Below are 27,449 nucleotides of genomic sequence, written 5' to 3' on the forward strand. Positions count from 1 at the left end.
GCTTGTGAGTATCAGGTTGGGTATGTTTACTCCCCTAACGAGTACACACTATTTGGTTCAAGGTGTTTTTTTATTTACGAAGTCCACTGATTTCTTGAATTGCAAGTCAGGTGCCATGCGGGTATCTCAGTTTACAGTGGGTTAGTTGAAGTCACCCATGAATATTATATTGGGATGAATGGTGAGGACCTCCAGAAAATCCAAGTACGAGTTATGGATTACTTGGATCACAAAAGGGTGACTTATAACTTGCAAGGATATGATATGGGACTTTGTTTATGGAAATCTGGGCAAGAAGAAGCTCATGAGTGTCATTCTCTCTGCCTAGTTTTGAGGTGAGTTGAGTTTGTTGTTAATATAGATTAAGGCGCCTCCACCTTTGATCTCCGCCTGTGCAGAAGCTGGCCTGAATGTATGGAAGGCATTGTTGCCCTACACTGCCAGGGTGCTCTCTGTGACTTTAAACCATGCTTCAGTAACTACACAGATGTCCACATTCATTATCCAGGGTGAGAAGAGCATGGATGAAGTGGAGTTTCTTGTTTATACTCCTGGCATTATTTATTTATTGCTTTTTGTTTATCGTGATAGTCCGAGTGGGCACTCTGGCCTATTTCCAGTGGAATGGGCCCAGGGAGAAAATCTCCACTGTAGTTACAAGAATTAGAGAATTTACTGAGAAAAAAAGAATCAGTTTCTTAACAGAAGAATTTTTTTTTCAGGATCATTCAATGGGTAATACAATTAGATTTTGATAGGAGTATTATGCAATAATAAATAGGTTGCCTTTACATATACGGCACTTTCATTTACACAGGAGTGATGAGAACCACTATACACTTATAAATATAGATAGGATTTATTTACATTTACAGGATAAAGTAGGAGAGCTAGAAGTTGGTGATAATCTACAGAGATCTTAGCGGGGAGAGAGAGAGTCAGGGTGCAAATTGTGCATTGAGCAGTAGCACCTTTAGATTCCCTTAGGTTGGTTTTGCTACGTCAGAAGGTTTCCTAGTTTTGCATTGCCTTAAAAAGGCACTATGGGGGAGGACTATGTTTAACCAATATTTTTTTTAAATTCAGTATCAAATGTTGCACATTTCAACTTAACTTTTCAGTATCACATTGACTGTGCAGGCAGTACAGATATATTCTATTTATAAAGTATTTAAATTTTAAATTTAAGAAACAATTACCTTTATTTTATATTGCTTTCAAACATAAAAGAAGTAGCATATGCAGTCAGTTTCATGTACAGTAATGCTACTGCAGCCATTTCTTTAATTGAGAATTATCAGGAGGAAAGGCTGTCTGCCACGTAACGTCACTCTTAGTTCAGTAAAGCTGCTGCTGAATGCAAATAACATCTAAATTCTTTTCATTCATTTTTCTTATTGTGTGCAGTTCAATTCTTCCAAATACTACAAATTCCAAGGGAGTGCCTCCCTCTGAGGCGCTGGCTATCCTCCAATGTGAAGGACTGTCACAGACTCAAATTCTTGATAGGTAGAAACAAGCTCAGCAAAAGCATGGACCAGAAGGTTGTTACTGCAAGGGACTTACATGCAGAAGCCTGCGCTCAGTCTGTATGACAACACTCTGGACAAGGCCTAGGGTTGTGTTTTGGACCAAACTACAAATCCTCATATGAGGACCTTATAACTGTTGCCAACTTCCTGTTAGCCTGACAGGCCAGAAGCTTCTCTCTCCAACACTGGTAGGTGGCCGGGTTGAACTTCTGTCACAGCAGTGTTTCAAGAAGTGATCCACCCCAAGGCAGTAAAGGTAAAGATAGTCTGGATATTGACCAACTTAAAGACAGAGGGACAACTTATGTATTAATACCTACATATCAAATGCAGACACATTTCAGCAGTGGACGCCAGGATCAATATCCAAGCAGTGTGAGAAGTAGAAAAGGACTTTTAAGATTCAGTAACATACTGTAGTTATGCACTTAGAATTTAGCATTTTTTGCAAAATCCTGCAGTTTATGCTTCTGACATGTTCAGATATCAGAAGCACAAACTGCAGGATTTTGCAAAAAATGCTAAATTCTAAGTGGTAGACTGGATAACCCAAGACAGAGGACAAAGCAAAAAGGATCCACGATGTCAGCCCTTAATTTTGACAGTCCACATGTGCCCTTCATGCAACAAAAGCAACAGCATAATATGTAGCTTGAAAATAACTGCTTTAAACCAATACAACAGCATCACCTGTCATGCAAACAATTCATCTTTTCTACATGCAAATGATATTCACAGTGATTTATCATCTTTGGGACCCCCGTTACAACAATCTTATTTATTCTGGAAAGCACCATATCATTTTCTGTTTTTAGATAAGGAATTTGTGAGAGATAAATGTTCAATGACTGTGGCATAGTACGAGTCCAATGGATCAGTAGTGCTGCCTGATTCTTCCTATAGTAAATGTGGTAATCCATCAGCATTACCATCCTGCTTTTAATGTCCTAATGATGTGCTGCTACAAACAGTGCCTGGTGGTGCAAATACACTACTACCACCAAAAACAAACCATTTCTTAGGTTAAAACAGCAACCAAAGGCTGGCTACATGCTGTCAATATGAGTCTCTGTTCTCTGAATACCCACTTCAAATCACAGAAAATTTGCAGCATGTCCTGACATTTAAATGGCACAAAACAGAAGGACACAATTTCAGAGCGGGTGCCAGTCTTTTGCTGTATGACATGAACACCTACAGGCAATCTGGTGAAACTGCAAATTCATCTCCAGGTACAAGGGAAGAAACCTGAACACCTGGAAAGAAAAAACATGTAGACACAAAGAGGACATACAGACTCATCCCTTGCCACACAAATCCAAGTAAAATATCATTCTCTAACCGGGAATAGAGGCTTCCCTGCCCATCTGAGCATATTTATGGTCACTTTTGATACTCTTGACAAAACTATAGGTATCTCAGTATCTAGCGGGAATGTGTGCTTGAATGGCACCAAATCCACAAGCATCACATGCTACTCTTAAAGGCATGGGAGGATCCAAGAAGTTGTGTTGTATCCAAAGTACTGCATATACTCATGCATAAGTCAACCTCATCTATAAAGCAAAGGATATTTCAAACAAAAAAAAATATAATAATAAAATGCATTGGGGCTTGTATAAGCTGAGGCATTACTACTTGTGGGCAACCTTAACAGTATACACTGAGCACAGCAGTGATCCACTCATTAATCCACCCACCACCACCAGCAATAACTTAATTGTAGGTATTATCCGTCTCAAAAACAGTTATCTTTATCTGGGAGGAATGGTACCGGCATACACAGCCTGCAGCAGTAATTACTTCATTGTTTTTTTATTAAAATTACAGTAATCACAGTGAGATTAAGATGTTTCCTGGCAGCAGACACTTCACATATGTTTTTTTTCTTTTCTGCTTCTTCTTTTGCAGTTACTTATATTTGCATCGTTTTTCCTTCAAGTTACTTTTAGTTGTACTAAATGAAGATACTTGAAGGAATACAAATACAAGTTTCAGATATTTAAATATTTTTTTCCTTGCAGGTTTCTCTGGCAGAACAAAAGATATACTGATATTAATGGGCAATGGTAGCAGTGTACAATGTCACAGTCTGTTTCCATTAAAACAACAGTAATCAGAGTCAGGGTCGTAATGAATTACAATACAGTGTGTACCATAAGCCTCCCCCCGTACCTACCCATAACCTATCTCCTTATCTTAGAAGAACCTTTTCCAAAACACCATCACTACACAAGACACTGGGACACATATTACAGGCAGCAACACTCATGCACAATGCTAACCTATCTTCTTACTTAATCTAACCCTAACCCAGAAACACTTGTGGAAATGTACCAACTTCAAGTACATCCGAAAGTTACGGCATTAGTATCCCAAACCCACACTTGCTTTACCTGCATGCATTCAATCTTCCTTGTCCTAACATCTTCAACATTTGAAAAATTGAACACTTAACTGAATTTCAGTTATTCACTCTGTCAGTGAGCTACACATTCAACTGAGTGAATAACCCTCAAACATATGTGGGCACACACATTGACTACATATACAAATATAATACGTACATTCAGATAATCTACACATAAACAAATATGTACTAACAATTTGTATGTATCTATATATATATATATATATATATATATATATATATACACATACATACATATACACACACACACACACACACACACACACACACGCACACACGTAACTATATATTTACAAATATATACACAGGTCTATTTATCTAAAAATGTACACATATCTCCATCTATTTATAGATTTATGTACTGAATTCTGTAATTTTGATATTACTTGCCAATAGCCAAGACATTCAACATTTTGACCATTTGACTTTACAAATAGAACCCATATGCATTTATAGAAACACACACAGATAACATACATATTTAGAACTTTTCATTTTATTTACTATTTATTAACCAGGCAGGTGAACTGGTCAGAGGACATGTCACATTGTCAGCCTAGCTATATGGAATTTTGTAAATAATTATATGTCATTTGAGAATATTAATAGGATTACTATAGATGTGTGACAGAAGGAGATACTGCCAGCACAGCTATCTGGAATTTTGTAAATAGTTATATGTCATTTGTGAATATCAACAGGATGTAACTGCTTGCATTACCACTGTATTAGAACTGTATGTCCTATTGCATAGACGTGTGCTGAAGAGATATTTTTATACAATATTGTAATTGTTGAGATGTATGTATTTTAACAGGATATTAACTTGCAAAACTTAAGGATAGTTGAGGTTAATTTACTTTATAGCTGGGCCATAAACAAAAATGTTATCTCTCAGTTTCAGTGCAGTGGCAGACACACTGTCTAGAGCTGGAAGTTTTTTGTATTGTCTTGAAAGAGAAGGAATTACTAGGTTTGAGATCTAGAAGTGTTTTATGACTTCCATGATCTGCAAACATCTGAGTGATATGTATTTTTCACAGAGAGATGCTAAATTCTGTTAGTTTCTGACACTAGGGGTTTAGCTTGGGAACTGAAAGTCAGGTGAGAAAAAGTGATGTCATCCAAGCTAACCCAGCAGTAATATTTGATATTAATTTAAGAACTCTTTCATCGAGAGACGGGGCATTTTGTATTTTGTCTTTTACCAGGACACATCCACTAACCTTCTGCACTTCCCTTGCTGTAATTAAGTTTTTAGGGCACACTAACTCTTTTAGTCAGATAAAAATATACTGTAGTGTAGCTTAGATATTTTCTTTATCGGAGACTGTCCTGCAATGCTGTTTTAATTATTTCACGTGATTTTGAACTCCGTTGTAACGGATTACTTACTGAGTATTGTCTGGTTCTTTTACTATTTATTACTAAATATATTTAAACCTTTTAATTGTGGCTGGTCTGTTTAGAGATATGTAAGCTCTTACAGTACTTGCATATCTATTTGGTGACCCTGTACAGCCCACTCCTAAATAGCCTTGCTCTTTGTCAGACTACCATTTGAATTAATAGTAACATTACACAGTAGGATTGAAACCCATTGCTAACAGCCTTAAAGTCGCTGATAAGTAGTGGCTGGTGGCAGTGGAAACAACCTTATAGTCTGGGCAGAAGGGGGCATAGCTAGTAAACCTGTGCCAGCCTTTAACAGGTGTGTGTGTGTGTGTGTGCGCGCCTGTATATAAAGCATATCTCAAAATCTGCGTGTATCAGGGGGCAGGGACACAAAGCACTGGTTGGACAGAGAGGGTACTGGAGGTCTCAGCCTGGCCACTCAGCTGAGATCTCAACTCTACAGCTGTGCCAGTGAGGACAGAAGAAACCAGCCCCAGACTGACTGTGATCTCTGTGTGCTCTTAAGGGAAATTGAAATTGCATTTTACTGTGTGTGTACATGTCATTCTCCCAGTGCGTACGTTCCCCACTGTTGCCAGTGGTGAGACTTGAGGTTCCTTGATTACTGGGCCAGTGCAAGGGTGTCACAGGACCCTTTTCAGGCATGGCACGGGACGTGCAGAAAAGAAAAACACAGTACACATACAGTACAGCACAGAAGGATCGATGCATCCATCCACAACACCCCACTTCCGCACATGGAGAAGCAGGAGGTCGCATCAACAGTGTTAATCATCTGCAGCCAATGTTCACACTGCCAAGTGGCTAGCCATGCTACTATTGTTATTCCATATACCACACGCACAAGTGCACGCACACACACAGCCCTGCCAATTTAGTGTGCCCAGTTCACTTGCTACATATCTTTGTAATGTGGGAAGAAACCGGAGTACCCAGAGAAAACTGACATATACAAAGGGAGGACATGCAGGACTCTGCACAGAAAGCATTCCAGCCGAGAACTGAGCAAGAGAACATTTGGCAGTGAGGTGACAATTGTGCTACCTACAATACAACACAGGAAGATATTGCATTACTACTTGATAGAGGCACTGGAAACTAACGTCGGGCATGATGTCAGGGCACTTCTTTGGGCTAGGCTTGAAAAAGCTCCAGGGCCATTAGCCTAGTACACACCTATGAACCTATGACTACTGTTTGCTATAACACAATTCACACAGTCACTTTCTAAATCCACATCAGCCCAAGGAGTTCATCTTACATGCTGTAAAGTTTTGTTTGGCTGTTAACAGAACTTGTACAACTCGCTTCTAAATTCAAACCAGTCCATGGATTTCATCTGACATGCTGTATTTTGTTTCTATTGCATTTTTAAACCCTCCAGGGTACTTTGGCAACGTACAGCCTTGAAAAGTTGACTCAGCAGTTCATGTCCAAATTTTGATCACACTCTAATAAAAGAAAAGAAAATACAAAACACACAGACAAAAGTTACCGCTGCCACTAACGTGTTAAAAAATCACAGATGAGTCCAGCTGCAAAGGTATGTATACACAACCATGTGTACAACATTATCAAACATGTGACATCTACTGCTATATGAACTACATAAATGTCCTTTCTCTCTCAAACATATTAAGTACTACACTTGTGCAGTACTCTGATGGAAACATGGCAATGCTATTGAAAACCATCAATATGACAACACTTGATCTTGCATCATGAGCCATCTGGCTAACATCAGACGAAGGGCTCATGCAGTCTGAAACTCAATGTGCCTGTGATGTACGAACTTACAATCCCACCTGATGCCACAACTTAATATGTGACAGACAAAAATAAGGTATCGCAACTTGCAGACATGCACTGCTACCGCCAATCAATATGTGAGGACATTAATCTTAACAGCATATAGCAAATGCCCTCAGCTGCTCTGGATCTAACACAGCTGCATAGCAAATAGCTTCCACTGGGTTCCAAAGAATTCACCCATCTTGTTCTCTGTATAAGCATTCAAGTGCTATCTTACCACCAGTACCTGATAAAGAGAACTTTGTTTGCAGATAAATACATACACACACACACACACACACACACACACACACACACACACACACACACACACACACACACACACCTCAAGGGAAACTAATATCTTCCTAGTGTCACTGCCCCTTTTCTAGACAAACATAGCACACCAAGAACACAATTATTGTCCAATCAAATTACACAAACTATAACATAATAATTCGGCTTCTATAACTAGAACAATCACTCTTTGACAGGGGGATGCCAAAAATTTAAATGCATCGATATTGTGCCAATAAAAAATATTCAACTTCAACAACTTGTGGGTGTAGGTTTATTTGAAATAAATTTAATAAGCAATACATTGTGAAAATCAAATATGCAAGCAATGAACAGTTTACACAAACGACAATTACATTAGCCATGTGGTTTTGCTGCTACCATTAGTTAATGGTTTGCAGAAATCAATCTGCCTAAGACTTTTAACAGCATTTAGTAGCTGTAGAAGACTAAAAGGTAAATTACAGATGCAAGATCTTCAATAAAATGTACTTTGCACACTTCAGAGTTAAGGCAAAAACTAACTGAAGTTTCAGCAATTGCCCCTTGAAGAGTCATAGCATTTTAAAGAGTCACAATGTGTTGAATAAGGCAAGATTAGACACTATGTCTATGGCTAATACCAGAATTTTTCCTGAGTTCATCTCTCTCTCTCTCCCATTCATAAGTTTCCTGCTACCCTGAGTAGCATCCTGCCATCGCCCAAAATGATACTGCAGTACAAGGATAAAATGATTGACTTCAACAATTGGCTAAGCTTCTGGTGTCATTCTAAGGGGATCCAGTATCTGTCTGCCCAGGATGACATGGTCGACAGACCACGATGCTTTGCCAGAGATGGCCTGCACCTGTCGTCCCTGGGATTCTGGATACTGGCTAAGGCTCTTGTCACCCCTATAGTGCCTTTTTTAGGCAAGGTTCAAATGACAAATTCACCACCGTAACAGGTACAGGCAAGCAAAAACTGAGGGTAATGCTACTCAATGCTAAAAGTCTAAACCTCAAAATGCACTCACTCGAGGCACTTCTTAAAATGTAGAACATCGATATCTGTGCAGTGACTGACACCTGGTTCAAGGCCCCAGAGAGCACCCCTGTATTACCAGGCTACAACTCATGCTTCACCTTTCGGCCATCTAACCTGGACCGGAACACCAAAGGAGGAAGTGTGTCCATATTCATTAAGGATATCCACACCTCCAGGCTAGCTGCCCAACATAATGCATCTGAGATTACACAAGTGCAACTAACTCTGGGCAAAACTGCAATCCAAACTGTAGCTTGCTACAGATCCCCCACCATGCCCCAGGATTCCCACTTCTCTTTTCTTGACATACTGGAAAATATTAGGGTTCAGCCAAACACCCTAATAATGGGCGATTTCATCTACCCCACCATTAATTGGGAAAACTACACATGTACCAACTCCTTCGCTCAACATTTTCTGGAATTCATAAATTCCAATGCCCTGGATCAACTTATCCACACCCCCACCAGGGGCAACAATATCCTAGACCTAGTCATTACCAACATGAGTGACCGGTGTTCTATACCTGAAGCCAACTCCTCGCTGGTCAGATCCGACCACAAGCTAATCACCATAGATATCCGCATCCCACCCCCCATTAAGGAAACCACGGCAAAAAATGTCTCCAAAGCCAACTTCATACTTCTTCACATGACACCCATGCAGATGGACAATATAGCTACGACTGCTGAATCCTACACAAATGCACTCTAAAAGCACTTACACAAGTGCATGGATTGTGCTATCCCTAACAGAACCAAGATGCTACCCTCCAAAAAAAGGAAGCCAATCTGGTGTTCCCCTGCCATAAATAAAAACTCTACAACAGAAGGAAGAAACTGTTGCAAAAGAGAGTAGAATCCCATGAGTGGAGGAGCTCCCTGGTCAGCCTCAGTAAGAAGCTGAGATCCCTCATAGAATCCTCCAAAGCTAGCTATGAAAACAAAATCACCACTGATTCTAAGGACAACCACAAAGCATTATATAGCTATGTCAAGAATCTCAATGGCAAAACCCAAATCTGCTCTGAGTTACAGCACAATGGCACGAAAATTACAGAACCAACTGATATTGCCAACATCCTGACAGATATCCCCCTCTCACCCCCTAAAGGGCCCATATCTATACCGGAAGAATGCAGAGACCCTGTAATCACAACTATGCAGGTAAAAACTGCATTCTCTAAAGCCAAGAACACAGCATCCATGGGACCGGACAACATCCCAGGTTGCATTTTACACAAACTTCAGAATTAACTGGCTCCCCACCTAAGCACCATGTTCAATCACAGCCTCACATCAAGCTTCATGCCCACTGAATGGCGCACAGCGACAGTTATCCCACTCCACAAAGGAGGAGCCACCACGGACCCAGGGAACTATCGCCCTATTAGTCTGATGAGCCTGGTCTGCAAGGCCATGGAACACATCATCATAGAACTCATAAACAAAGACAGTGGTAACCTCCAAACTCTGGACCCACCCAGCTCGGGTTTGTGAAAGGCAGATCATACCTCCTGAACCTGATCGACTTCTTTGAGGCAGTCACCAAAGACATAAACGAGGGTAAGGTGGTTCACACAGCCTATCTTGACCTCACCAAGAAGGCCTATGACACCATACCCCATTATGGAATTATAGATAAACTCATTAAACTAGGTATAAATCCTTACGTCACAAGATGGGTTGCCAACTGGCTCACTGACAGAACCCACACTGTAAAAGTTGCAGACTCCAAATCTGACTTCAAACCAGTGGCAAGTGGAGTACCACAGGGTTCAGTCCTGGATCCTCTCCTGTTTGGTATCTACTTCTCTGGAGTACAGGCTTACACAGAAGGTCTCTGGCTAACGAAGTTGGCAGATGACTGCAAATTAGGAGCCATAGTTGAGTCCCCAAATGACATGGACATCCTACAGAAGGGCCTCAATGAGACAGATGCCTAGAGTCAGACCCGTGCCCTCAAGCTCAACGCCAAAAAGGGCATTGTCATCCCCTTTGGTAAAAACTCTGTACCCATGAACTACCACATAAGTGGCAGTCTACTTAATGCTGAATGTATGATACGAGATCTTGGGACTCAGGTGGACAGTAGTCTCAGTGGTGGCTGGTGACTTCAAATCAAAGGGGGGCTGCAGGAGACAGCTGAATGGGTGGGGTCAATGGGAAGGGGTGTGACCAACTAGAAAGGGGAGGAGCTATGCTCAAAACCACAAAAACTAACTTTAATTAAATATGCTGCCCTGGGTGCCAAACCGTCATTATGAAAGTCCAATCAAGACAAAATGAAGTGTAGAAGAATAAAAATATTTCAATGCATTGGCTTCATGACAGCTTACTTAATATCTAGATGGAAACAAAAAGGTTGTGAGGCATGAAAAAATAAATTACTTTTTAAATACAATACTGGAATGCCAGTCAAAATCAAGTATAAGAAAAACAAGCAGCACTCAACTCAAACCACTTCTCCTTGCACTGCAGTTCTAATTATAATTTATATTCAGCTTTATTAAAGTACCAAGTAACACACTGAAAGCAGAAATCTCTGTGATGCCCCCACTTGTAAAAATGTTTCTTATCCAAAAATGACCTGCTGCCTGACAACTATCTACTTGTTTCATGGGGAAAACATGATCAAAGTAAAAAATGAAAAGCAAACAAGAAACAAGCTCAAGATACATTGCTTAAAGGATTACTGTACAGGTTATGGACCACACATGATTGGCATTCTGTTCAGATTACGGGTAAAGCCTTCAGAGATGACTGGAAGTCTCCAACAAGTGTATGAGCTTCTTAAAATAATGTAATCCTGTCCTTTATTACAAATACTGTCATATGCATTTCAATACCAAAGGCTTATACATTATCTAGTTAAGTATTCTCTGCATGGCAACAACAGAAAGGCTTTCAATGTTGGCAATTCTTTAACAGTATGCTTATTAAAGCTTACTTGCATCTTACGATCTCAGACAAGCTTACCCGATGGTCATTAAAGCATTGCTACTTAAACACAGAGCAACAGGCACTTTGAGTAATAAGCATAAATCAACAGTACAAAAATATGACAAACCAGACCATTCTGCAAAATGAAGGACAGATGAAAAGCCACTGTAATACTTGTGTCTACCTTGGATGGGGGGGGATACTCTGCACATTTACACTGCATAACTACTCCTTGCCTTGCTTGGACACATCCAGAGTCACACTGCATGAGGCAGTGGGGTGCAACAAGTATGTCACAATTTTAAATGTCTCTGGCTGACTGTAATGGCCCTGACACATTTGTCATACCTCTCAACCTCAGAGCAAGAAATCTGGACAAAGCCATACATAGAAGTGGGACAAGGTCCAAAATAAGGACAATTTTAAATACTGCTCTTATAAACTTAGAAAGGTAATAGAGTAGTAGGTCTTGCATTAGTATGAATTTCTGAAGGGTATGAAATCTGAAACACAAATGTCTGTCATTATTTTCTAACTTCAGTCTTTAATGATTTGCTACTAATTTGCCAAAAAACACAATTTTATGAAAAATGGACCAAAAATGTGATGCAAAAATATAAAATAGCCACACAATACAGCTGTGAACATGTCAAAGAAGGGATACTTTAATATTAGTACTGCTAACATGAGCAGCTGACAAAATAAAAGAATCTGCATGCATTTCTGAAATAAAAGTAATCTATAACTCTGATTATTACAGTTATTTCTTAATTGTAAGCCCTCCACGTTTTCTTCCAAAATTGTCATTTTGCGGTGGGATTATTAGAGGGAAGAGCAACATTTTGAGCTAAAATCAGGGAAAGTTCAGAGGTTTGGATATGCCTAATTCTTTAAAGCAATTTATTTGCACATAGCTCTCAACCTGTTAATGCAGGAAATCTGGACAAGGCAAAATATACTTATAAATCAGTACAAAAAATTGTATAAACTGAGACAGTTGATAGAATAACAGATCTTGCTTTAGCATGCATTTTTCTGAAGGTTACGAAGTCTGAAACTCAGTGTCTGTCATTATTTAGTGACTTAATTCCTAAATAATTTGCCAGAAAACCACACACTTAATGAGGAACAAACCAAAAATAAGAAGCAAAAATCTATTCATTCTGTGAAAATCTGGACAGTTGAGAGGTATAGTTCAGCCAGGGCTGTCTTTGAGTTTGCTGTCCTTCTCTCTCACAAAATCATGGTCGAATGGAGCCTCCCCCCTTCAGCTATTCCAATGAACCATTACTTGGCTATTTCACCCCATTTATCATAAACACTAATGTGCATACTGATTTACTTCTACGATGATTTGGACTTCATTTGAAAGTTTTATTTTGCATTTTACAGCACAAACACTAAGACATCAACTAACCAAACCAATGCAATCTCACAATGAAAACAGACTTAGCATTAAAACTTCTCTGCCCTTGAAACTCACATTCATTGAAACAGCATTGAAACCCACATTCAAAGAAAATACATTTTGCCATTGACAGATAAAGATTAACATTGGGCTGTTTTCAAATCATAGGCTCTTTGCACATGAAACATACTCGTGGTCTTTGATACACCTTTCTGATTTTATTAAATTATATTCCTTGTACAATATAGTACAGCTGTAGAGGGCGTTTTAAATTTGTTTTGAACATTTTTCCAGTAAACAATGAAACATAATGCATGCACCAATAATTACAAAACTGCGCAATTCAGAAAATTTTTCCAGTAAACAATAAAAAAATGCAGAGAAGAAACCGTGATATAGTGCTTGACATAAAATAAGTGAGCAATACTGTCATCTTTACTTGGACAGACACCACACTGGGCAATATATATTATAAAGGAGTGCTACGGGACATCCCTCTGTGGAGCACAGTGCACATAAATGCCTTACCAAAATCACACTTCACCCCTCCCAAAACAGTGACATAGTTAAGCTGTCACTAATAGGAACAGCAGAAAATCCAGTCCCTATGACTCCATCTCCATGCTCATGGCAGCATTGCCTGAAATTTCATTAAACAGCCAGTGCCATCAGTGGAAAGCACTGCAGATGACAGGTGCACTTCCATGCACTAGGAATTATGACCTAGTCAGTTAATGGACTATTACTGTATTCATGTAAACTGCATTATGTTTATCCTGGTGTCACTTTGTGCATTTGAAGTGCATCACAGCAAATACAGCTCTGTCAACTTACATACCATGATATGTACCATGTACAGCTGATAAAGCAATTGGACTGGCAAGACAGAGAGGGATGGTGGTGCACATTGTGTATGAGATCACTATCTACTGCCAATATCTCTTTTTATTTTTGTTAACATAGGGTGATTGTGTTTCATGTATCTCCCCAATGTTATAGTCACATACATCCTAGCCACACACAGACAGTTTAAGGGATTGTCCACAGTGTTTATGAATCAGCCACATCATTTGGAAGCAATAAAAATGGTAGTAAGGAAATGCAAGACTGGGGAGGAGCATAAAATAAGCTGAAAAAAGGTGGGAAAAGGTATAGTGGCATTATGGATTAAAGGAAGGAGAGAAATGAGACAAAAGTATCTGATCCTAGGAAAGGAACAGAGTAGAATACAGAGTAATCCATGTGCATGTACTTCATAGATAGATATAATTAAAAAGCTCAATGCAATGAAATAAAATGGGATTGAAGACATACATCCACAGTAAAAATTACGAAATACCCAGGTAAAAATGCCGAATTAATTGAAAATCCATAATTAATTGAAAAGCATAAACACCGTGCATTTTATCCATTCAGAAGTTCATCAGACTGCTAAATAGTTGGGTCAGACTACCTGTTTAAATTAGAAATCACTGAAATAACCAGTTGCAGTTATTTTGTCAGTACTTAAGATCTCTTGAGTTTAAGTAAAGACTTAATATAGATAAAAAATATTCAACCCAGGGTAAACTGTGACTTTGCATTTGGTGTACCAGTTATTTTCTAAGACTGCTATGATTTTTACCACTCCAGTCAGACATTTTTATGACTTCTAACACATGAAACACAGTTAACCTATTCTTTTTCAAAGCACAATATTTCAGATTACCATTTCCTGAAAGATAAATATCAAAATCAGTGAACTGAGAACTCTATAAAAACACAAAAGATATACAAACTCCCTTACACCACACTGGAAAAAAAGGCAAAAACCCTTGAAAAGTGTACCACTAGCTTGCACTGTATAACACCCACTACAGTGAAACTCACCGCAATAACTTTTTTTTTGCACCAAAGTGAACATCTGAAAAGTAAGCAATGGACTGTAAGTAAGCCCATGAAAACATGTACATTTTGAAACCTTCAGTTACAATTACTCTGTTTGTACAGTACATCCCAGTAAAGCCATTTTTCACATATAAATGCTGATAAATTCTTACTTGCATGCTCCTTTTTTATTTATCTGCCCAGTATCAATCAAATTTTTATGGGATACAATGCAGATCAAATTTTTGCAATCATCATGAAATGATAATATATATATTTGTAACATAATGACCTAACTGACAATATACATACCACCAACACCAAGAGAAAGAAGTAAAGCAAATGGAATAGGCCGCCAACGCCAAGCAATAAAAAAATCCAGCACTTAGTTAAATAAATCCTCAAGGCTCAAGTCCACAACCTAAACTGGCTGCAACTGTTTGCTTCTCGCTCTTTTCCCAGCACATAAAGCCCGGGAAGAGAGCGAGAACCAATCAGCAGCCATTTAGCCCATCCACGTCATGTACATGGCAGTCCAAACCCCTTCTAATTCTATGGGGTTTGGAACTGCATAGACTGCTGGGCATTACCCTGATGCCTTAATTGGCTCTCCGGACTGCAGCTCCAAGTAGAAAGAGAAAAAAAACCTGTATTTTTTTAAAACCGCTGCAACCCGGAATTCGACAGTGCGCATGCTCGTCAGTCGGCGGAAAGCAAGCAGCCGGCTGACAGAGATGAAAGACAGACAGTATTGTAAAAATAAAAAAAAGTACTTTTTTTTTTCTTTTTACCTTTTCTTGCTGAGGGGGCTGCAGTCCGGCAGTCCGATAGCACGAGCCACCCCTGAGTAGTCTTTCCTTTGATAATCACATTGCCACAGTAGTCAGAAAATCCTTCTACGTGGCACACCTCATCACAAAAGGGGTTCTTATCCAGGAAAAAAAAAAAAAAAGAGGTCATTGTTCCCCTATACTCGGCTCTCATTAGACCCATTACAGAGTACGATGCCCCTTTTGGAATGTACCTCACAAGACATCTGCAACAGCTGGAAAGGCCGCAGAAGTACCTCACAGAGGATTACCAGACTCAAACAGATGCCCTACGCTGACCATCTCAAAAAACTCCAGCTTTACTCCATAACATATCGCCTACTCCGAGGGGATCTCTACCTAACATACAAAGCTATGTCAAACCCAGAGCTGTTGGACATGCTATACCTAAAGAAATCCCAATCCCTCCGAGCTACATGCTCAAGGGACCTAAACCTTGTCACCACAATAAACAGAACATGCTGGAGGGATAGATTCTTGTCCCAGAGACTTCCCATAATCTGGAACAAACTACCCATCTATGTCATGCAGAGTTCCTCATCAGCACTCTTCAAGAAGAATCTTGATGAGTGGATGGGAAAAAGGAAATTCACCCCAGGGATCACTTCTGTGGTTCTGCTCAACAGGGGCACAGAAAAATAACTTTCTTGGGTGGAGAAAGTCAGGCAGCCTTGTTGGCTAGGCTTACTCAGGCCCTTGGGGCGATAGCCTAGTACCTACCTTTGAACCTGTCCTTGTATTTTTCCCTAACTAAACTCTTATCTCTCATATCCTCACAGTTTCTTACATTTCTGCTGTTATTGTATTTTCAGTAACTAATCAGTTTTATGTAGATGCTGTACTCACTTTGTGCAGCCAGAGAAATACATGTAATCTCTTTATAAACGTCATCTAGGGTGTTATTAAAATACATGGACTGCAATAGCAAGCATAGTTTGTTAGAGAGACATTGCTGCAATTGTGACTGTATATGTCACAGTTTCTGTTAAGTCTCTCAACATGGTTATTCATATTTCAAAATTTGCCACTGTATGCTGTACTAAATCTGCTGTATGGATTACTCCTGGTGATGAAATGTCTGGCAGATCACTGATTTACCTCTGCTACTTGTTAGTTTTAGCCTGCAGTTTGCTGTAGATAAAAGTGCAACCAATTTACCTACTGAAATAGGAATCAATAACTGAACTTGTTTTTTTTCATTAACTCAAATCTATAGCTTATGGCAGACATCAAACACTACAAGCTTTGTACTACCTATTCTAACCCCTAGAGAGTTTACATTATGCAACAACAAAGTAAACTAAACATATGTGGTAACATAACAGCACAAACTATCTGGCGTGGCGAGACAAGCATTTTTCAAGATTTGACAGAATTAATTTTAATGCATGTCTAGAAAGTTTTAAACAGGACTCTGCATATTAGGTATTAGAAATGTTCCCTATTGTTTGTCTCATCTAATGCAATTCACTATACATTGTAAATTTGTTTCTCATTTATTTCAACTAACTGCATTTCGGGCTTTTGTGGGTTTATAAACGGAATCAAGGCTTCTAGAATATCTGGATATACAGCTAGAGGTCTTCAGTCTTTCTGATGTTCTGTAGTTTTTAACACAGTGATCAAGATAACAATTTGTCAGTATTCATGAAAAAGTCCTTGTAGAATGCTGGGGCCAGCTTATAAAAACTCTTAAAGGTTTGTTTACAGGTTTTCAGTGGGATAAATACAAACTATGATTTTATGAAGTGTAGAGATGCCTTGCTGAAGTATTACAGGCATGTTGGGGTGGAATACTATGACAGATTTCCCAAATACAAACACCTTCACTTTTTTGCTATAATTTTGCAAAAGTCTGTTTCAGATATTTTGGCACCATGAATGTTTGACCAAGAATTATCAGTTACTTTTTCACTAGCACAGCACAGTAAGAGGAAATTAGATATCCAACATGTACTGAACACATGTCCTTACGCTCACAACTGCAGTATTCTTAACAGATGGGATTCCTTGCCGTGGAAGCCCGAACGTCTGGCCTGTCTACAAAAGACTACTTGTGGCTTTTAAAAGGTATGCCGTACACCACTCAAATGCTCCTTGCATAGTGTTGGGCATAAAGGTGACGCTCAGGCCTACCATAATCATAACTTCTTTGCCATCAGTCTAAACATATCTCTTTACTGCCAGTCTGTTTGCCAGCATCCTTTTTCTGCCAGTTGAATCCATTTCGTTCTCCAGTGACTACCTACACCTGTTTGGTAACTTGTATTGCAGTTGCAGATAAGTGCCCCATTGGGGATTTTTTTCTCTACCCCCTGCTCCCAAGAACCCAGACAGGTTTTATAGGGTGCCTGAGGATTGTTCTTTCCTATATAAATGTCCTCCTCCTGATCCCTCTGTCGTGTCTGTAGCCTCTGATAAGCCACCTCAATTAGTTCCTTCGTCCAAGTTATTGGCTTCTGACAAGGATATCAGAACTATGAAAGGTTGGGTAAGAAGGTTTACACTTCTGCTACCCTAGCTTTTAGGGCTATTAATTATCAGACCCATATATCTAGATATGTGTCGTCTCTTCTTTCTCAGGCCTGTCAAATTACTTCTGATTTTCCAGACTCTGATGGTAAAACTACCATTCTTTCCTTGCTAGGGACTTCCTCTCAAGTCACTCATTATTCTACTAAATGTAGTTATGATGCAGCAGATGCCTCTTCTAGGGCCGCTGCCTTTGGTTCAGTGATGGGAAGGTATTCTTGGCTTAGATTTCAACCTCTACCTGATGATATTAAAGCCAAGTTGATGGATGCTGCTCTGGATTCTAAACTTTTGTATGGGGAAGCTGCTGCTGATTTGTTTAAGTCCCTTCAGGATAAGGGTAAGGCCTTACAGGAGCTTAAACATGTGTTTGTTTCTCCTGTGCCTAAATTTCAGAGAAACTACTCTGTTTAGCCTACCTTTGTTCGTAGGCAATCAAGCCCTTCTTCTAATGGTAGGAAGAGTGGCAAATGGGCTCCTCCTGTTAAAGCTTCATAGTTTTCAGGGATTCTGAAGCTTTTCTTTCCGGACAAACCAGGTGCTATGTCCCTCCATCTCTTCCCAGCCACATTCCTCTTTCTCTTCCCATTTGGCCCCAAATCACTCAGGATTCTTGGGTTTTGTTGATTATCCATCAAGGGTACTTAAAGGTGTGGAAATTCCCTCCTCCTTTTTACAGGCATTCTTCAGCCTCCTCGGAATCAACTTCCCTTTTTCCCAGAGGTTCTTCAAAATCTCTTGACTCAAAAGAGTACTATTCAAGAAATGCCTGTGTCTCAAAGGGGGAAAGGGTTCTACTCCAGACCGTTTCTAGTGCCCAGAAAATAGGGCACTTTAAGACGTATTTCAGACCCCTCTCATATAAACACTTTTCTAAGAAGTGCCTTCTTTTCGGATGTTATCCCTTCAGATTCGGTTTCTTCTCTTGCTGCCTCAGGCCTATTTGGTGTTTCTGGATATCAAGGATGCTTATCTCCATATTCTGATCCACCCTCTTTTCAGGAAGTTTCTGCATTTCTCTGTTGCTTCCTGGCATTTTCAGTTCTCTGCTTTGCCCTTTGGCCTTTCTACTGCCAAACAGTTGTTCACCAAATGCCTTGCTCCTGTAGTTGCTTTTAAAAGGCTTTAAGGGACCCAAATTTTTCCTTGCTTAGATGACCTGTAGAGTTCTCTCCATAGACCCTTTTGCTAAATCTTCATTTTGCCATTTCCCTTCTTCAAAGCATGGAATTCACTATAAATTTCAAAAAGACCTCTCTGACTCCTCCTCAGGATCATGTTTTTCTGGGTTGCAGGATTCAGATGGTGCTTGCATCCCTGCTTCTTCCTCCAAAAAGCTTTAACTCTCATTTTTTTCTTTTAAACTCATCTTCCTCTAGCTTCCATTGCCACCATAGACTTTCTGAGAGCTCTGGGTTTCATGGCATCCACCATTCCAATGCTCCCCTGTGGCCAAACTTCACATGAGAAAGTTTAATTGTTTCTGAAGTCAGCGTGGCTCCAACATGCGCATCACCCAAACTTTGTAGTTCCTCTTCTTCCTTGTCTCGGACAGGAACTTCACTGGTGGATTCAGCAGTTGTCTCTGAATCCAGGTATTCCTTTTAATCCCCCCTCTTCCCTCTCAGAAATTGGGGCAACATTTGGCTCCCTAAAAGAGCAGGGGATGTGTTTGCCTAATCAGCAGGAGCACATCAACGTCAAAGATATGAGAGCTCTTCTGTTGGCTCTTCAGGCATTTCATCCTCTTTTCTGTCCACGGCCTCTCAAGGTGTTCACAGACAATGCTACAGTGATGTGGTATATCAACAAACAAGGAGGACTAAGATCTTATCTTCTTTGCTGGTTGGCACTTCTGGTATGGGATCTTTCTGTGAAGTATCAAGTGACTCTTCAGGCAGTTTACATCCTTTCAGGTTAGACTCTTGTGGCAGACACTCTGAGCAGGCCCTTAACTTTGTCCCATGAATGGATGCTTCACAGGGATGTTGTATCTGGACATTATCCACCAATGGGGTACTCCTCAAGTGCATCTTTTTGCCTCTGCTATGAACAACTTCCTCTGTTTTGTGCCAGAGTCCCAAATCTCCTGATGTTGAAGGTGGACATCCTCTCATTTCCTTGGAAGGGACTGTTTCTTTATTCATTTCCTCCCTTTCCTCTCATTCCAAAAGTCCTATTCAAGATTCAACAGGATGCTCACAAAATCTTGTTGGCAACTCCCTTTTGCCTGCGACAGCACTGGTTCCCTCACTTCTGCATCAAGTTACCTCACAGGGTGGATCTAATCACACAAGACAAGGGATGTCTCATCCATCCCCACCTGTCCACACTTCAAATGACACTGTGAGAAACAGGGTGGTGGTGCTGCGGTAGCGTTGTCGCCTCAAAGTAGGATGTTGTCCTGTTTGATTCTCAGCTAAAGCGTCTTCTGTGTGGAGACATGCATGAATGGGCGTACCTTCATTGAAGGTTGTGCATCAGGGCTGGCAACTCAGTACGTAAAAATCTACTGCCAATCATTAGCTGACTGGAGTTCTGCTGTGGCGACCCCTTACTGGGAAAAGCCGAAAGATACAACAACAGACACCTTTTTTATGACAATGTGCTGAAACTCCTGCAGGAGGCCAAAAAACTTCCTACTAGAAAATCCTACTTATCTAAATGGAAGAGGTTTTCTATTTGGTGTCTCTCTCTTATAACCTGGTCCCACTTACTGTGGATGTTCCTTTGGTTCTCTCTTATTTGTGTAAGTTGCTCAATGCTTGTTTGGTCTATACTTCTATTAAAGCCCACTAATCATCTATCTCTGAATGTCTGCTTTTTTTCTCCTCCTTTAGCTTTCAGATTTGAAGTTAAACAACTTCTTAAAGGTGTCCTTAATATTAGACGTCCCAAGAAGCCTGTTCCTCCTCCCTGGGATCTTAATGTTGTTTTGGAGAAGTTGATTCAGGCTCCTTTTGAGCCTGCTGCTTCAGTTTCCTTGCTACACTGTTCCTGGAAGGCTGTTCTTTTGTTAGCTCTTACTTCTGCCAGATGTGTGTCTGAGTTCCAGGCCCTTATGGCTTTGTCCTCCTTTTTTTGGTCTTTCATGAGGACAGGGTGTCCTTGCGCTCTTACCCTTCTTTTATGCCTAAGGTAGTTAATGAGCTATTACTGAATCATTCTATTAACCTGACTACTTTTTTCCCCTGTCTGCAGTCTGACAGTGAGAGGATGCTGCATACTTTGGACGTGGACTGGCAACTCAGGGTTTACTTTGATAAGATGAAGGCTATTAGAAAAGTCTGATCAGTTACTTGTTTCTTTTCATCCTAAATCTTTGGGACTTGCTGTATCCAAGCGAACTATTTCTTCTTGGATTTCTAAGACCATTTATTTTTGTTATACGTTTCATGGCAAAAGCCGTCCTTCTTCAGTTAAATGTTATTCTACTAGACCTGTGGCTTCTTCGGGTGCTTTTTTCAAGGGCTTAGACACTAATTCTATTCTTGAGGCAGCTACCTGGAATTCTGTGCGTACCTTTACAAAGCACGACAAGTTAGATGGTATTTCTAGAGCTAGGGCTGGTTTTGCTAGTGCCATTCTTCATGGCATTTTAAGGGGCTCTTCTGCACCTTCCCTCTTCCAAGTTTCCTCTTGAGCTTTGGCACTCTCCTATCTGTTTAAAATACTGCAGCAGTGAATGTAAGGACATAGTACAGTTGTGTAAAATCTTACCATAAAGGTACATGTCCTTGCCTTCAATGTTGTAGCATTTACTCCCTCCCTCCACCCCCAGTCTTTTGCCTTCTTGGATGTACAGGTTACCTCTTGGGTTTCTTGGACTATGTTCCTAATGGGGCATTCAGTTCCAATTACAGTGGGCCACAAGGTCATCTCTATGCCCTACACTACACAAGGAGCGTTTGGTGACATTCGGTATATCTTTTAAAAGCAATAAGTAGTCTTTGGTAAACTGGCCAGACGTTCAGGCTTCCACGACAGGGAATGACATCTGTTATGAATACTGTAACGGTGAAAGCAAAAACATCTACCGTTATGGTAAAATTTACACAACTGTACTTTCACAAAACTATTCTACATGCAGATGTAGTTTGCCTACTGTTAAAAAAGTAATCAGACAAAAAAAACTAAACTCCACTGACTTACTTATTAATTAAGATTTTTCTAAATTTCAGCAGTGCTATTCTGGTGAAGCACAGTAATTAAAAAAAAAAACAGATTTCTAATGACACAAAAAGTGTCACAAGTACAACATTCTGTTATTTAAAGTTTTATCTCTACTGCACACTGTGTACTTCCCTGTTACTTATTTTGGGCAAGTATTGAAGGTACACCTTGTCTACCATTCCAATGACAATGACAGATAAATTCCCAACTATAGCCAAGTGACCCAAGTCTGACTAGCAGATCAGGTGCTTGGAGATGGAATGGGCAGGACTGGCATGAAGTGGCATGGCTTAACTGCCTTTCATGGAGGGGGCGTATTGCATGCTCAGGACTGTGCCAACATGGATTTGTTAGCATAGGTCAATGAATTGCCTGGAATCTCTCTAAGGGTGAGAAGAGCTACTGAACGTATCACTCATGGAGGCAAAGAATTGTTTGTTCTGTACCCCAATTCCCCATGCATGTTCACTGTATGTTAAGGCTTTGGAATCTCCCACCAGCTTACAGGTTAAAAAGAGTCAAACGTAATAAAATGTTCATTTCCTTCTGTTCCAATTTTCGTCTGCCAGGATTCTGTACTGTCCCTGTACGGTAAGGCAAAATGCTACTACTTGTAATTGACATGGAACATTTTCAGATGTCATTAGGTTGTCTGGTCTAGGCTCCCATACAGACAGCCCAGGGAGGACCCATGGATGATGGATACACCCCTGGGATTCCACCTGTGTCCCTGCTGGACAGGGTCATCAGGTTCTGACTTGTCTAAACATAGGTTCATAGGTACATACTAGGCTATCTGCCCTAGGGCATTTATAAGCCTAGCCAGAATGTGTTTGGCTTTCGCCACCCATTTTAAATTAATTTTGCTATGCCCTTTTTCGAGGTTAGTATACTGTGCCTCTGTCTAACAGTGACACAGAAGTGATACCCAGGGTAAACCTACGATCTCCCATCCACTCATCAAGATTCCTCTTGAAGAGAGTCAATGAGGGACTCTGCCTAACCTGGACTGGGATTTTATTCCAGAGTGAAGGGAGCCTCTGGGTTATGAATCTGTCCCTCCAACATGTCCTATTTATTTCAGTGCTGAGGTTCAAGTCTCTCGAGCGTGTAGCTCGATGGGATTTGGATTTTCTGAGGTGCAGCATGTCCATTAATTCCGGGTTGGACATGGCTTTATACGTCAGGCACAGATCACCTCTGAACAGGCGGTATGCCACTGAGTAGAGCTGGAGTTTCTTTAACCGGGCAGCATATGGAATCTGTTTGAGCCCTTTGATCCTCTTGGTGAGGTACTTTTGGGGTCTTTCCAGTTGCTGCAGGTGTCTGGTAAGGTACATCCCAAAAGGGGAAATGTACTCAATTATGGGCCTGATGAGGGATGAGTAAAGAGGCACGATGACCTCCCCTGATCTAGATGTGAATCCCTTCATGATTAGGTGGGCTATATAAAATGTTTTTCTAACCACTTTGGCTACGTGGTTGTCAAATGAGACATTGCTATCAACTTGGGTCCCCAAGTCCCTAATTACTTCTACTGTACTTAATGGATTACCACCTATGTGGTAATTTGTGGGCACTTTGTTTTTGCCAAAAGGGATGACTATACACTTTTTGGCATTTAGCTTGAGGCCATGGCTCTGGCACCAGTTGTCTGTTTCTATGAGGCCCTTTTGGAGGATGCTTGTGTCGGCTGGAGAGTCGATTATGGCGCCCAGTTTGCAGTCATCTGCGAACTTGGTCAGCCACAGTCCTTCCGTGTTGGCCTGTACCTCAGAGAAATATATACCAAACAAGAGAGGTCCCAGGATTGAGCCTTGTGGGACACCACCTGTAACTGGTTTGGAGTCTGACATGGCTCCAGCAATTCTAACCATGTGGGTTCTGTCCTTATGCCAGTTTGCAATCCATCTAGTGACATAGGGGTTTACATTTAAGCTGGTGAGCTTATCTATAATGCCCGAGTGGGGTATTGTATCGAAGGCTTTTGCGAGGTCCAGGTAGGCTGTGTGGACCACCTTCCCCTCGTCAATGGCCTTGGTGACTGTTTCAAAGAAATCAACCAGGTTTAAGAGACAGGATCTGCCCTTAACAAAGCCGAACTGGGAAGGATCCAGTGTCTGTAGGTCCCCAATATCTTTATTTATGAGGTCCATGATGATCCTTTCCATAGCTTTGCAGACCAAGCTAGTCAGGCTTATGGGGCGATAGTTTCCAGGATCCGTTGAAGCACCACCTTTATGGAGAGGGACCACTGTTGCTGTACGCCACTCTTTGGGCACATATCCTGTAGTAAGGCTGAGATTGAACAGTAGTTTTATGTTTGGGTTTAGCTCTTCTTGGAGTTCATGTAGGCGCAGCCGGGACACCGTCTGGTCCCATTGATGCTGTGTTTTTGCTTTGGAGAGGCGGCTCTTACCTGAGCATCTGAGATGTCAGGGGCAGCACTCTGCTGAGATAGATATTTGCCCTTTTGGTGGGAGGGGTTTGCTGAACCTGTCAGCTAGGATGTTGGCAATGTCTGTGGGTTCAGTGTATTTTTGTCATTTTGGACTAATTCTGAGCATATCTGGGAATTACCACCCAGGTTCCTAACATAACTAAAGAAAGCCTTGTGATTATCCTTAGTGTCCTGTGCAATTTTTCTCTCGAAGCTGGCCTTAGACAATTTTATGAGTGCCCGTAGTTGTTTGCTAATACTGATCAGTGATGCCTTCCCTTTTTGGGATTTTGCTCTATCATTTAGTAGCTTCCTCCTTCTATTGTATAGTTTGTTTATGGCTGGGGTCCACCAGACAGGACGTCTGCCTTTGGAGGATTGGGTCTTGGTTTTATTTGGGATCGCATGATCCATGCATTCCTGAAGGTGTTCATAGAATGCGTTTATAAAGGATTCTACGGTCTGGGCCGTATTTTCCACAGGCCCGGGGGCTTTGAAGGATTCCACCTCTGTTTTGAGGAGTGTGAAATTTGCTTTAGAGAAGTTTTTCACTGTGGTTTTCTGGGCAGGGGGTGGGGTCGGGATGTGAATATCCAGTGAGATTAGTTTATGGTCTGATCTTACCAGTGAGTGGGCTTAACTCTTGGACAGGCTTATAAGGTCATCAGGGCCAATAGCCTAGTAACTTCCTATGATCCTATGGACACCAGTGATGGACAGAGCTATAGAAAGTCATTAGTGGATCTAGCCTGCAAAATGGGAAAACAGTATAGTCCCTGAGCTGGAAGAAGATGTCCAAACTGGGAAAAAAAAAACAAATCCCATACATCAGACAGGTTGTACTGTACACAATTAAATGGGCTGCTCTGAATGAGTCGAATGCCGTTATTAAGTGGAAGCCCATGGCTAAATGAGCACCAGGGAAACTGTCCTGTACTCACTCACAGTTCAGGAGGATCTGTAACAACCACATGAGGTATTACTAACTCACGCAGACTGAATGCTTTGGTTTAATGTTTTGTCTGAAACCAACACATCATAATTTTCATGCTCCATCATATTGTCAATAATTACAGGATAAATCTAGGTGCCAGGTTTGAGAAAGAACCTACAACTTTTTAATATTCCATTGTCGAAGATCATGAGACAAATGTCAGAATTTGGAAGAAACGGGAACTAATGCATAAATATTCAAATTCAACTATATTTTTTGAGAAAATAAATAATGCTTAGTAGTCACCCGCTAATGTTACATTTTCCTACTAAATAATAAAAGTTAGACCCTATTTCAAATATATATATATATATATATATATATATATATATATATACACACACACACACACACACACACACACACACACACACACACACACACACACAAGCAACAGATCAAAGTTATTAATCATGTTAATACAATGGACTATACCTGTTAATCAACACCCATAGCCGGTTTTAGGCACCAGCGAACCTGGTCCTGGGGGCCCCAACCACTACAACTTATGTTATCTTGATATTTTGTAACATGTCTGTCAAACCAGCAAAAGCTAGTACAGCAAGCTTGTATACTTAAACCAGGTAAGTAATCTCCTTCAAAATTCAAAGATCTTTAGTTATAGTAACAATAATTTGTCAAGTAACAAACTTTACAATTTCATTAAATATTTTGCCAATTATATAATGCTCCAGCCTAGTTAAGCCCTGTTGGTAGACATCCTCTTCACTAAAATTAACAACATAGCCGGTTTTAGATACCTGCAATAACTGCTGCAGGGTTAATCCTCATTGACTGCATGGGGGCCCCACAAAAGCTGCTGTTGGTTCGGGAAAAATAAGGAGAAAAAATGTATTAATTTTCAATTACACTCTTTAACATGAACAGGACTGTAATATGACCCTGTTAGGACAAAGCTGTAATGAACATAAGCAAAGTAAGCACCAGAGAGATCAGAAGCCCAGGGTAATCGATCTCAGTGCAAACTGTGGTGTTTAAGAAGAGCTGATACTTCTAATCTTCAGGGATGGTTTCGTTTTCAGGGTTTTTATACATACTGACAGAAGAACTGATACTATAACTCTCAACGTCTTTGCTGAAGAATTCTGTTCAGTGATAAAAATAATAGCATAATAAAGTCTCAAAATGAGGAACACATTTTATATATTACTCTAATTCACTTTGAAAAAGTTAATAGAATAACGCATTTGCATCAACATGCATTTTTTTAGACAATAAGTGTAAAACTCTGATTACTTGATTTAGTGTGACAGAGTAAAATTATAAGACAAAATCAGGAATATCTGTGAAATCAGGGATAGTGATAGGTATCAATTTACTACTTACTGAGGTAAATAAAATTGTCTTATCCCTGTTGCTGTTTGATGACTGCTAAACAGCAATCACTGATTTTGTGTAGCAGTACTAGTGTTGTACAATGTACTTGCTGAAATAAGTATAAAATCAACATTGTTGTGATATGTGTGTGTGTGTGTGTGTGTGTGTGTGTGTGTGTGTGTGTGTGTGTGTGTGTGTGAAATATCACTGATTTTTATCAATGCATACATCCAATAATGCCGGAACACACACATTATTCTTCTGGGTATCAATAAAAATGTAGCTAACAAGTGATTATATTTCAAAAGTAAGGCATAATGTATGTCATAGGCATTCAGACACTTAGATCTTCTAGGTATTGGGTGGCCTCCACTCCCTAGACAGTATAAATAGATACAGGGGGTGTCCTTAATCATCCTTGACTGTGGGGAC

This window comes from Protopterus annectens, chromosome 2.part2 (genome assembly GCF_019279795.1).
Source record: "Protopterus annectens isolate FY-2018-M chromosome 2.part2, PAN1.0, whole genome shotgun sequence".
Lineage (NCBI taxonomy): Eukaryota > Metazoa > Chordata > Ceratodontiformes > Protopteridae > Protopterus > Protopterus annectens.